Here is a 13282-nt window from a genome sequence, read left to right on the forward strand (position 1 = left end):
GATGTGACATCACACAAACCTTGACCTCGGATTACATTGCAGGAAGTGATGTCATCTGACCCCACCCCAAAGTGACATCACGGGACGCGATCGAATTTGAGCTTCCACCCCTTTACAAAACAGGAAGTGGCATCACATAGCATTGTTTCAAAGTACACTATGAAAAATATGGTCATGGTATCACTGTAAAGTGATTTACATTGCATACCAGAATGGATCACTGATACTTGTGGGCAAGGCTCCTGGGAGGAGGTTTCTGGTGGAGGACCACCATTGAAGATCCGCCGTCATGGAGGATGGAACTGGAATCCTCTTGGAGTCCGGATCTGTAGCCTGAGACCAGCAGCTCCGCGAGAGCAATCCGAGTGTGCCTCATTTTCAGTCGTGCAAGAGGTAGAGCTAACACGCAAGAGGCCATAAGGCCCAGCAGTCTCTGGAACCTTGAGGCTGACATGTGGGAGGACTGCAGCAAAGCTGGCACATGGTTGACAGGTCTGCAATCCTGTCCTCTGGGAGGAACACTCTGGTACTGACAGTATCCCAACGGAACCCTAGAAAGATCAAGTCTTGAGCAACCATCAGACGATTTTGACCAGTTCACAGACAGCCCTAGATGGAACAGGAGCTGGAGGAGTGACTGAAGATTGGCCGTTGATGCTAGTAGCCAAAGACTGCGCAGGAGCCAATCATCCAAATATGGATATACATGAACTCCCTGCAGTCTGAGGGATGATGCGATGACGCCATCATCTTCGTAAAGACACGCAGCGCCGAGCTGAGACCAAACAGTAGTACTCGATACTGGCAGTGTTCCGTTCCCACAGAGAACGGCAGTTATTTCCGGTGCGGGCTGCAGATCAGGATATGCATGTAGGCTTCCTGAAGGTCTACCACACTGATCCAATCGCCCTTCTGGGGAGAGGACTTTATGTGGCGGGGCATAATCATCTTGAATTTCTCTTGGGGTATAAAGAGATTGAAATTGGAGGGGAAGAGGATAGTGCGCAAGCCAGCCTGGTTGGGTTTGGGCACTGTAAACCGACAGGAGCAATACACCTCCCATTGCTCCCGCAAGGGAACAGGCTCCACTGCTCTGAGGTCTAGAAGTTTCTGTACCCCGGCTCTGAGGGAGGGTGAACCAGTCTGCTGAAGAGGGTAGTGAGAGGGTGGAGTAGGAGGGTGGGGCAAGTAGAAGCCCGTCCGGGTGACAGACAAAACCCATTAGTCTTTTGTGATGGTCTGCCACGCCTCCAGATGAGACGCTATTCGTCCTCCCACCAGAGTCTTGTGAGACTGATGGAAAACATTTAGATGGTTTTTGATAGGCTGTGAGACACCCCAGTTGCTGAAGAGGAAGCTGTTGAACGAGTGAAAAACCAGCCACTTTGCCTTTGCTGCTTGCGACGAGGCCCACCAGTAGGAGCTTCTGCAGGGCACACACAGCAGTTCTGGAACCCTCTGAAACCAGAGAAGGGCCTTGTCTGAGACCCCGAACTCCGAGTACAAGCTGCTTTAGCTGGGGTTTTGGAAAGGACCGACAAAGATATAGCTGTTTGCGTGCTTGCCTTTGCGTTGGTGAGTTCCTCATCAGTGGAGGAGTGGAATAGTTCTGTACCTTCGAAGGGAAGATCAAGTACTTTGTCCTGAACCTCCTTCGAGAACTTTGTAGCATGCAGCCACACTTGGCAAGAGACGTCTACGCCAACCATAACCATAAGGCCCCGAGCGGAAGTGTTGACATTATGGACAGCAGCGTTCAGCAGGTTATGAGCCAGAACTTTTGCATCTGATAAGCCGCCCATCAAATCTTCGAGCCCGTCAGGGGGAATACATTCCTGAAACTCAGCAAGCTCCTTCACAGCCTGAGATTAGCAGCTGGAAGGATGACCTCTGTATTATCCTGTTGCAGCTGACGAGCCGAATAAGAAAATACTTATTTCCCAATGGGCTCTAGAAGCTTGTCCTCCCTGGAAAGGACTTGAGATGCTGCATGGAGGATGTAGAGGACGGCTTAGACTGGAGCGTAGCTGCTGCCACCACTGTCGAAGAGGGGAGTGGACATGCAGTCAAGGTTATGTCTTCTGAGGCGTGTAGCTGGTAGCAAGCATCAATTTTTCCGTTCACGTGCTGCCCAGAATGAGTTTTTTCCCAGACCTTGCAGGCTTTGGCCAGGACAACCTTTTGATGGAAAAGGCCTGTGCACTCCTGTGTCAACAAAGTAAAGGCTCCAGAAAGTATACCTTGCTGGGGAGCCGGAGGCTCGGGTATTGAAATATCTAGCAATGCCATCATATCCACTACCCAGTCATGAAAGGCTTGGATAGAGCGGGCGGGTCGTCGCCACCCTTGCCCGCTTGATCATCATCCAGTGCCGCGGGAACAGAATCTTTATCCGCAGCACATGGCACCTCAGACCCCGTGGGCAGACTTGACTGTGCAGCGGGAGTCTTAAAGGAATGGTTCTGTCAAAAATGTTTATTGCCCCTACGGGTCAGCCATGTGTTTTTAAGCCTAAGTCGATCGATTTTAGAAAAATTTCCTATGGACCTTTCCCGAGTTTTCGTCCATTAAACGCACGCGAAAACAGGCATCAGGGAGCTGCCATTTTGTGATAATCCTATCATTTCCCCCATCGCCCTGGCTGACCTGCTTTTGCGGCACTAAATCATATCCCCCGCCCCTGAGCCTGACATTATCAAAACATTCATATTCCCTGCCTCTCTCCGTGACGTTTCTGTGCTGCATAGGCAAACGCGCCTAGTCTTCTACGCGACTTCACACAGAACCCGGAAACCAACACAGATCAGCTCACAACACAGCGTGCCACAATTCGGAATATGAAACTGTACTTTAAAATCAAACAGCAACACGGTAAATTTGGTAAAGTACATTTATTTGACATTAAATGTTTATAGAATATTCAGCAATTGCCATATGAACTCTGAAAGTCATTTATTTTCTTTTATCTCTATCCGCAAATCCGTAAAATTTTATCGTGAGTCACGCGCTGTTCCTTTATGGTACACATGGTGTTGGTTTTCGTTCAAAGAAGCAATTTTGTCGCACGTTGAACCGCAAGGCTGTTCCATCAAGTAGGCACTAGGCCAGCGTAAAAGTTGATATGTTGCTTGTAGCCGCTAGTACCGCGTAAGAACATATGGGCCCTTGGCGATCGTCCCATAAGATCATCAGAATGGTGCAGTTGTTTACATTAAACTGCAGCTGGCGGTTGAAGAAACCGTCTGCCGGGGTCTGAAACTGGTGGCAGTGGCAAAAGGGAAGTATATACCTGTTTTGAAAACATAAAATGTATAATTAGTCTCGCCAGCCGATCTTTATTAATATTATTCATTTTATTTATTACGGTCGAGCTGAAACTATTTGCTTTCAAGGATAGTGCAATGGAGTATGTTCGGCTCTAAAATCAATGCGAAAACTAACAAAATAAATCGAGGTTAGTACACAATGAGAAACGACTTTTTGTCTACATGCGTGTGGAATGTGGACCTGCATGCCCATGTGCCCGCCACAAGGACGATCCCACAAACGTTTTCAAAGCTCTTCATTCATTCGTCATGCATCCATTCATTAATTCTTCATTCCGGTATAAAAGCGTCTAAAGAGTTACTTACATTATATTTGCAATTTCCATTGTGTCTCTGCGTAATGCAGTCCGTAAATCCCACTGTGCTCTTGACAACGATTTTTCGTATACTGACCTAACATGAAACTCGGTCTAGTTTAAGAATGTTCTGCCTTATCGTCTCTTACGTTATTACACCCCCCAACCCCCCTTCAAATGAAGTTCTTTCGGCATGGTCCCTGTCTCTCAAGGTCAAAAAACAATAGAACCTTATACTGCCAGTGCGAGTTGTGGGTCTCTTCAGGGCGCAAGCTGAAAATCAAAGCCGCTGACCTTCACTAGAAATGAGCATACATTCTTTCTTTGCAACATCCCGTAGTAAAGCCATCTGTGAGAACTTGAAGTTTCGAATCCATCTATGTAGTGCGCCTCAATGTGCAAATGCGAACTGGCTTCTCTCCCATCTGCAAAGGCTCGCTTGGCGCGTTCTAAGGCCCCCAATTTTGTCCTCGTTGTCTGCAAGCTTTGAAGCCCCAAAGAACCATAACTATTGAGACTTATTTTTTTGGGGAAGGTCAGGGAAAGTATAAAGTACCCGAGGAGTTGAGATGGAAGTGAGATTTATTGTTTGTTTTATTATTTGCAATACACAAGCCTCCCCTCGGTTAACAGTGCCCAGCATTTATAAGAGATTGCGAAAATTAGTTGCATCAACAAAAATATATACATACACATATAGACAAGGTCAGCAATATGAGGTGAATAGAGAGAGAATTCAAAGATGACACCCAGGTAGTTCGGCACCCAGGATGGTGAAGGTAGGGTTTAGGGTTAGCGTACTTTGTATGCACACTGTACAATAACATTTATTTACAAAAAGACAATCGTATTACAATTATTTCAACCGGGATTTGTACTTCACAACCAGCTCTCCTTTGGGTGGACATGGCACAGTGGCAATGTTGGGTGGCAATGGATCAGTGCTCTGCACAGAAACGTTAAAAATTCCATATCTGTGCTTCTCTAATACAGCAACAATAAGGCTTTTGACAAAGTCGAACTCCATTTCCTCATAGACTGGTTTGATCACCCATTGCTTACTTCTTTTTGAAAAGGCCTTAGTGTAGCGAGGCATCCTTACATTACCCTTAGTCCTAGATTGTTCACGGCCGAGATTCTCGTTATGGGCCAAGACGGCAAGTAGAGTCCTATGTCTCATGCCCTGTATGCTGAAATGCAAGCGCTTTGGCCTGTACTTTAGGCACATATTGTGGAACACCTCCAAACCTCCTGTGTGACAGAATTCTGTCAGTCCCCTCAAATCTCTTGATAGGGGACAAAGGGCCATGTTCACATTGGTGGAAATGTAGGTTTTTTGACCAGCGGTGCAGTGGTGCATCAGTGACCGCCATTTTTCAAGTAGTATTTCCACTGACCCTTCACAAGTTTTGGAGCTCCACCAAAGATGGTTGCCGATAGACTGTGACCACTCTGAAATACTTTCCAAACCTTTTTATTTTCCCTGCAGCCGAGATTTTCTTATTGATTGATTTAGCAAGATGCCATACATCAAATTGATGTTTAATATGTGGGAACTGCTCTCTCATTGTCTTGGCAATTGAAACGTGTCTGTCCGTGGCTATGAGGTTGATCTGCATTCCCCTCGATTGCAGATATTCCACTGATTTTATAAATCCTAGTTTCTCCATGGCCACTGAGGATGTACATTGTGTTACCTGCACGACCACCAAACTCATAATTTTCTTACTATCCATGTCCTGAAAGTGGTAGGTGCAGTACTTGGCAGAAAATCCAGGGCTGTCGCACTGTCCATCGACGGCTAGCCTGAATCGTTTGCCTTCGAATGTACTTGCTAGAGACAATTGTTCAATTTTCAAAGCATCACTAATGGCCGGAAACAGATAATCATGTTGGTATTTGTAGTACTGCGTTTTTGAAATGAAATGGAGTCCCACAAACTGAAAGAAAGACTAACTTTCTAAAACTGGAGCCACAAAAGTGATGCAGCTGCACACAGTAGATTGCCTGCTGGCAGTTTCCCCAGCATCGGTTGTGCAGACCATGAGAACGTATGATGTAATCTACAGGCGGCATGTATTGTGACGTTACTGCCTTGTTTTTGACGAGTCACATGAATCAATGGCTTCCCACATACTTTCCCTCTGACGGAATGCCCACATTTCAACATACTTATAATATCCATCAAACAACTGTCGAATACTATGTATTTGTCCTCTTTCATTACACTGTCATCCTGCGTCAACGTTGTTTCGGCCTGTGATGTTGCCGACATATCACCACATTTGAAAGAAATCTCGCTGCTATCAAGTTCTGATGCGTCGGTGAATGCTGCTGCTGGTTCATTCTCTGTCATTTCAATATCTGCTACTTCAACATTTATGGGAGAACACAACAATGTTGACAGCTTTTTTGGTGGCAATTTTTTGGCGGGTGTAGATTGTGTAAATTGATCTGCGGCTACTTCAGAGCTATCTTCAATACATCCAGTATCATGTTGTTGCGGTGGTGCGGTTGTACTGTAGCAATGGTCCAATACAACTTTGCCGCATTCTCCGGACACATTCATTTTACTTTCTGTACATTGGACATGAGAATCCCGAGTCTCGACACGCCGCGTCTGAATTAATGGTTCCTCCATAGCCTCCATAGTGTAAATGGTCTGGCAAGCAACATCTCTCATTTGCTTCACTGTCTGTGTATGTATAGTTCGTAGACCCACGGGTAACTAGAGGAAAGATTGGAAAAGGGATGTTCAGTATAAACACAAGATAAAGTGTAGTACAATTGACTTGAAAAAAACATAAAATAGTCCCCAGCACAAAAAAATTTCTAAAGTTATGAACTGTTTATAACTAACCTTATTTTTGTTTCTTTTCTTTGCAATTTTTTTGACTCGACCTTCAACAGCTGCACGCTGTTGCTCCGATACGTATCCGCATGTCTCCCCTTCCTCTTGCACTGCAACCACTATATTTTCTGTATCCGCATAGACAGCACGGAATGAGGCTCCACGATTCCCTGAAACATAGTATTTTCATTACTGTGTATCAAAATATTGTTAGCATAAAACACACGTGAGGACCACACATGTACATCTCAATAGCCAAACACGATTTAAACATTGTGTGGAACAATCAAACGACAAGTATTCGAGCTCTGATGACCTAGTTCGATGGAGCTGTCAGTATCCATACCTCTGGCTCTGCATGGACTGCCACGAATGATTGTATTGAAGAGGGGGCATCAGCAACTCCCTGAAACACAGTACTTGCGTTAGTATGGTTTTCAATATTGTAAACATACACACACTTGGGGTCAACGGCACAGGCACATATAAAGAGATAACCACAAATGTTGCATTGTCCAAAAGAATCAAGGAATATTTAAAAATGATCAGATTTAATCGACTTATTTCTCCGATTTCTTTACATCTGCATCATCTAAATGGGATCTTGTGATTGTAGTGGAAGCTCCATCGTCTCCCTGAAACACAGTACTTGCGTTAATAGGGAAGAAAGTATAGCAAATGGAATCACGTTATATGATCACGCTCGATGGAGCTGTCAGTATCCATACCTCATGCTGCTGAAGAATATCTAGGGCTGTTGTCAATGTGGTGCGCACTTCCGAATGCTGTTGTGCCGATTCGTATCCGCATGGTCCCACTTCCACCGGAATTACTTGAATGTCAGGCTCTGCATCAAGTGCGTGGGTTGACGATTCAACAACTGCCTGAAACATAGTATTTGCATTAGTAAGGATTACAATATTGAAAACACAACACACGCTTGGGGTCTACCGCACAGGTACATATCAACGGCTAACCACAAATGAAACATGGTGTAGATCAAACGACAAGTGTTCCAGTCCTGATGATTACGGTCGATTGAGCTGTCAGTATCCATACCTCGTGCTGCTGAAGAACATCTAGGGCTGTTGTCAATGTGGTGGACGCTTCAGCATCTCCCTGAAAGACAGTACTTGCATTAGTATGGATAACACTAATTATAACTGAAAACAAACATCAGGGGACGACAACTAAGGTGTATATCAATTGGAAAGCACTAACCAAACAATTGGTAAAATAAATCACACGATACATACAAACTATTACTTGACATGCATAAAACAGGTCTGTAGCGGAATAGCCAAGTATGATTACCTGATACGCGCTAGAAGTGGTTGATAACTGCGAGCACGTGACGGAAGTAGAATGTTCTTGCTTCAGATTCAAGGGATACTCAAGAAGTTGTAAAGGTAAATTATTGTTTGATAATGAAATGCCAATATTTACAATTGCCATGTAAGGAGACAGAATACTTGAGTAATGCGCAATATAGCACAGTTCCCTGTGCCCATATATAGATTTCGTTTGTGGGTTATGAAATCTAAAAATAATATATTGATAAATGTCATTATTCAAAAAGCTACACACTCATATCAATGTCGAAAGTATTACAAATTGGAAACAACACCTAAAATATCAATGAATCCATTCGGCTACCTACACACTACTGCAAGGCCTAAAGCTAAAAACGGATACTTGACTCACTAGTGGCGGGTTGTGGACGAAGAGAGTGGGAATAGCGTTCGCAAGCAATTTTCTTGTCGATCGCCGTTTTTTCTTCTTTGTTACCCAAGATGTGGTGTACATGTTCGAGGGAAAGTGCCGGCTGCAGATGCGGTATCAATCACCCCTCTTGTCCTCAGACTTGTTGGACTCTACTTTCCAGCTCATCCAGTGGATATCCGCAATGTCTGACCCATTCTCTTATTCGATCAACAGTTTTCGGGAATACATGCATTGTAGTGCCTTCAGATTTAGCATGTGTCTTCGAAGGGCAACCGCTAATCGAACAGGCAGGCATTGTTGAAAATTCTGAAAAGTAAATATCAAGATTATTATAAAACCTTGATGAACAAAAATGTCATAAAAAGTAAATGAACCATACCATGCTCAATGCAAGGTTTGTTTTGGTCGCCGGATACAGTTCATCCTGTGCGGCTTAGTATTTGCATAAGTTACAGAAATGTTTTAAATTATGTGACTAAACTCTGAACATGTGACTCGTCCCTTGGATGTTCTGTCTTGCACAAAAAGGAACGATGCTTACATTAAAGACTGGACCCCCGAAAGATGCAATTCAATGACAATTGACACAGATGAAAATAAATAGATCTATTGATAGCATAACAATTGAAACACAAGTCAATAGCAATGAGACCAATGACCATAGCTCTATTGGGTTCTGTAATAGCAAATAGATTGAAATGTAAAAATGACCGAAATATGACTAGGATACATGGCCTTACCTTGACCAACAAACAGTTGGATTCAGCAGGCCGAGCAGTATGTTGCAGGAAAACAGGTAGATGGCCACAGGTAGCACACTGACGAGTTTGCTCAAAGCGATCACAGATAGCACGGCGACGAGCAAATTAGTATAGATCTCAGTGCTTCTCAGGTAGAAGGTTCAGGAGTTGACTTGCAAAGCACAAAGATGTTCTCATGAGACATATCAAGTGGTTTATAAAGTATTAGAAACAGGGGTGTGTTTGTGAATGAATGACGTGTGTATGTCGTGGTATTAGGTTTATTGCAGGGGGGCGGCCTGCCTCAGGGGAGGCCTGCCTGGAGACACAGGGTCTGAGGAGGCCATGTGAGCGATGGCCCCTGGGTGTGGGATACCTTTTGAAGTGTACATGCTGTTTGGCACCTTGGCCGTTTGCGCCCGTCACAGCCCCACATGCCAGCGCTCATCCCCGGGTGCGAACCGCCTTTTGGCGTGCAGGCAAGTGTGTGGGAGCGAGGGGCCATCAGGCCCCTCTCATCCTTTACTTCTCAGTAGAAACTCGTACCAAGTGCCTCCAGTAGTGGGTTCGCCCCTTGCCCTTACGTGATGTTAACTTTGGATGACATTCGCGTAGATGGGAACACTGAGCAGGACACGGGGCATCCATTTTTGTACCCCCTTTCCACTCCATTTTGGTGACCAGGCCTCACTGCGATAGTACAGCGTGCAGAGCACATGGCCCACAGCCTCGTTCCCACTCTGACTGGAAAACTCCAGAGGTATTTGCAACAGCTAATAAATGTAACGCATCACTCTCTGAGATCACGGTCCTGCATGTGAACCAGCCTGAACCAAGCACATGGCTCGTTCATCTCCACAAACGTGTCCTTGCCCACGCACCCTCGCCAGTGGAAACTTACTGCCATTCTGACCCTGTGTCCCTGCAAGGTACTCTCTTCATGTGCCAGACCACTGACCACGCCATGATGCCCACCTAGCAGATCCCCAACTAACATTAGACCCCTAGTGCAGTATATCGTTGCCTATCAATAACAAATGCCACATACCGGAGATTCTTGTGAGCACAGACCCACACTTCAGTGTATTATAGTGGTCAAGACCCTTGACCTAAGGCCTGTATAATCCAATGGTAATTGATAGTATAGATATATGTGTGACTTTTATGGAGACATAACCGACTGAAAGACTTTGAACAAGTGTTATTTAGCGTATGCATTATTGATAATATATTATGTTAGCTTAGATAGTGACCACCCCGCTTCACAGCGACCTGAACTTCACCCATTCCGAGCACAGATGTCCGACGTCCATCCTTGAATGGAGACACACTTGATTGATTTAAAAAATCGAAACAACCGTTGTTAAAATATATATGGTCTCTTATTTTGATGACACAAAAATACAAAACTTTACACATTGTACAGTTCAGGTTGCAGCACAGCGAGAGAAAATCCCCTGTACTGACCGCTGTCACTCGGGAACGTTTCTCTTATGGCACGAACGGCACAGGCGGGTATCACTCTTCGAATGCGGTGTCCAAGCCTCCCGTGAAGCCACCATGTAAAGGAACGATAGGCCACCAGCCTGTACCACCTGTGAAAAGGAATGAAACAAACTGTTTTTAAAAAGACCAAGACAAGTTTAATAAACGTTTGTTGTCAATGACAATTCTTGTAACTAATGGCATTCTGCTCAGACAAATGCTATCTAGACACTGCACACTATTGAAAGACTTTCGTGCGTTACAATGATATGTATATGCAATTTTGGATATAGTAGAAGACCATGAAATAGGAGTGGCATGACAAGCAGAGTATACTTACTCGTTACTCGGATTACGAGGACGAACAGTTGCGCAAAGTTCGTGCATAAGCACCATCATTATCCTCAACACGGACCGTGTGAGGCAGGCTGCCCTGAAGTCTGGCAGCTCGGTGATGCATTGCGGTCGTGGCTCGCCTTCCGAAATGTAAGCCACGCATCCCGAGTTTTCACAGCAGCAGCAGTTCTCGTCCTCGGTTGGCATTAGCTCGCACCGATTGCATGTGCACCAGGTGGAAACACCGTCCATGTGACTAGGTCCAGGCTCTTCAGCTGTTGAATCGTCCTCCCAACTGCCGTCCGAAGACCCATCGTTTTCGCGTGTTTCCCTTTCCAGTAGTTCCTCCTTGGTATACTCGGGCTCGTACATGTAGGGCATTATTGTAGCCATTGTGTGTTAAACTAAAATAATTGATAGCGGTGGTACTGGTATCTGTTCACACGGGCTACAAGCAACGAAGGTAGCTGACCAGAGCACAGAAATGAGTCGCAGAATACTCAAAGTAACACAGAGAGAGGAATGGAATCGAAAATCTGCTGCTGTGTGTTGTGAAACGGTCTGTTTATACTTATTGAGGAAAGAGGCATCCTGCCATTTCCATGGCAACACGTCATTAGCTGAAGCGCAGCAAATGTTGACACGAGACGTGCTTTGGCGTTGTGAAATGGGCAGTACGCGTCTGCTGATGACAGGCTCAGGGGCGGGGGATATGATTTAGTGCCGCAAAAGCAGGTCAGCCAGGGCGATGAGGGAAATGAAAGGATTATCACAAAATGGCAGCTCCCTGATGCCTGTTTGCGCGTGCGTTTCATGGACGAAAACTTGGGTAAGGTACATAGGAATTTTTTTTTAAAATCGAGCGACTTCGGCTTAAAAACATATGGCCGACCCGTAGGGGCAATACACATTTTTGACCGAACCATTCCTTTAAGCACAGGTGAAAGTGTAGGCAGTGGTGGTAGTGGAGGAGGGGGCCCCACTGGAAGAGGAGGTGGAGGTGGCACTACGAGAACCTGCAGAGGAGTAGCCAGAGCAGGTGGGGACTCAGGAGTCTTAGGATACATTTCTTTGAATAGATCCTTAAAGTATGCCTTCATCGGGTCAGAGTGCATAAGGGCCTGGAACGTGCCAAAAACGCATCCTCAGAAGAAGGCCTAGGCACTGGAGTGGATAAAGGCCACTCTGAAGGGGCATACCCCCAGGATTCTGAAGGGGCTGTTTGCCAGGACGGCCCTCCACTAGCTGGATCCACGTAAACCAAGGGAGCGGACGGAGGCGGGAGCGACACTGTGGCAGTGGAAAACGAGCATGCCAATCCATCGGTTGGCGGAACAGATTCCCATTATCCACATTACGAGGGAAAGGCTGCTTGGCCCCAAAAACAGGCCTCTCAGTATCAGCCATTGAGAAAGTTGGTGAGAGATGTAGTCAAAATGGCTGCCGCAGACCGTGGGGGTTGGACCGCCATTTTGTTTTTGCCTGGGGTTAACAGTGTCACAGGTGTCAGTGAGGCGGTGGTCACCACAGGGTTATCAGGGGACTTATGTTCCATTTTTTCCTTGTGACAGGGAACCTCGGCAGAGCCAGTGCTAGCAAGTCTAAAGCGCTTTTGCAGCCCCTTAGAGTTTGCTCAAGAATTGGCCCTCAGTGAGGGAATCTCGGCAGAGCCAGTAATTGAAGACCTAAGGTGTTTGCCCGCCTTCTTTGCCCCCTCAGAAGGATCGGTTCGACCACTGGATTATGTGTGGGAAGGCTTAGGGTCACCCACTGCCCCAGAGCCCTCATAGGAGGCCCCTTGATCCTGACGATTTTAGATATAGCCCCTAGTCAGGGATCCTCAGGGGTAACCCCAGTGCTTTTAGCCGCTCTATTGTAAACCTCTAGACGGGTCTCTGTACACTTCGTTCCAGATTTGGAAACCTCAGGAACTACCCCGGTGTAAACAGCCCCCAGGAATGCTGGGCTTAACTTTAGCCCCCAGGTGGGGAACCTCGGATGAAGATCCACTCCCGACAGCCTCTTTACAGGGAAACTCTGGAGTACAGGTTAGATCCCTTTTGGGACACCTCAGGGAGAGCCCTGGTACCAGAGCCACTTGGGCCCCTCATGCAACCAGAAGACCCCGGGAAGGAGTCCCCATGTGGGGGAGCCCTAAAAAAGGAATGAACTTACCGGACGCTTCCTTTTTTCTTCAATGAACTGCTGCAAATGCGAAGGAGGAATCCGCTGGAACATCTCCTTCGACCTGACAAGCCGACATTGGAGTGCAAGGGCGGAGAGGGAGTCGCAGTAGAAGCAAGAGTCACACCGGTGTTCCAGGCCCAAGCGCTCCTGAAAAGAGAGAGTGGGGATCCTCCCTTGTGAAGCGACGTTCACACGAAGAACAGGACACGAACCAAAGACGCTCCGGCATAGATTGTAGAAAGAAGACTGTAACCGGAGCAGGAATATGAAGGACAAAAAAATTCCCTTAGATGCAAGTGCGTCCGACCCGACCAGGTAGAGAAAAGGACTGAAGGG

General features: G+C 46.1%; 1 protein-coding gene across 5 annotated transcripts in view; it reads right to left on the reverse strand.

Annotated features, from left to right (window-relative positions):
• The window catches only part of GOLIM4 (golgi integral membrane protein 4), a 508200-nt gene that overhangs the window by 364030 nt on the left and 130888 nt on the right, over positions 1-13282 (reverse strand). The gene's annotated exons all lie outside the window — the stretch shown is intronic.

Source organism: Ambystoma mexicanum, chromosome 10 (assembly GCF_040938575.1).
Source record: "Ambystoma mexicanum isolate Mex_15411 chromosome 10, UKY_AmexF1_1, whole genome shotgun sequence".
Lineage (NCBI taxonomy): Eukaryota > Metazoa > Chordata > Amphibia > Caudata > Ambystomatidae > Ambystoma > Ambystoma mexicanum.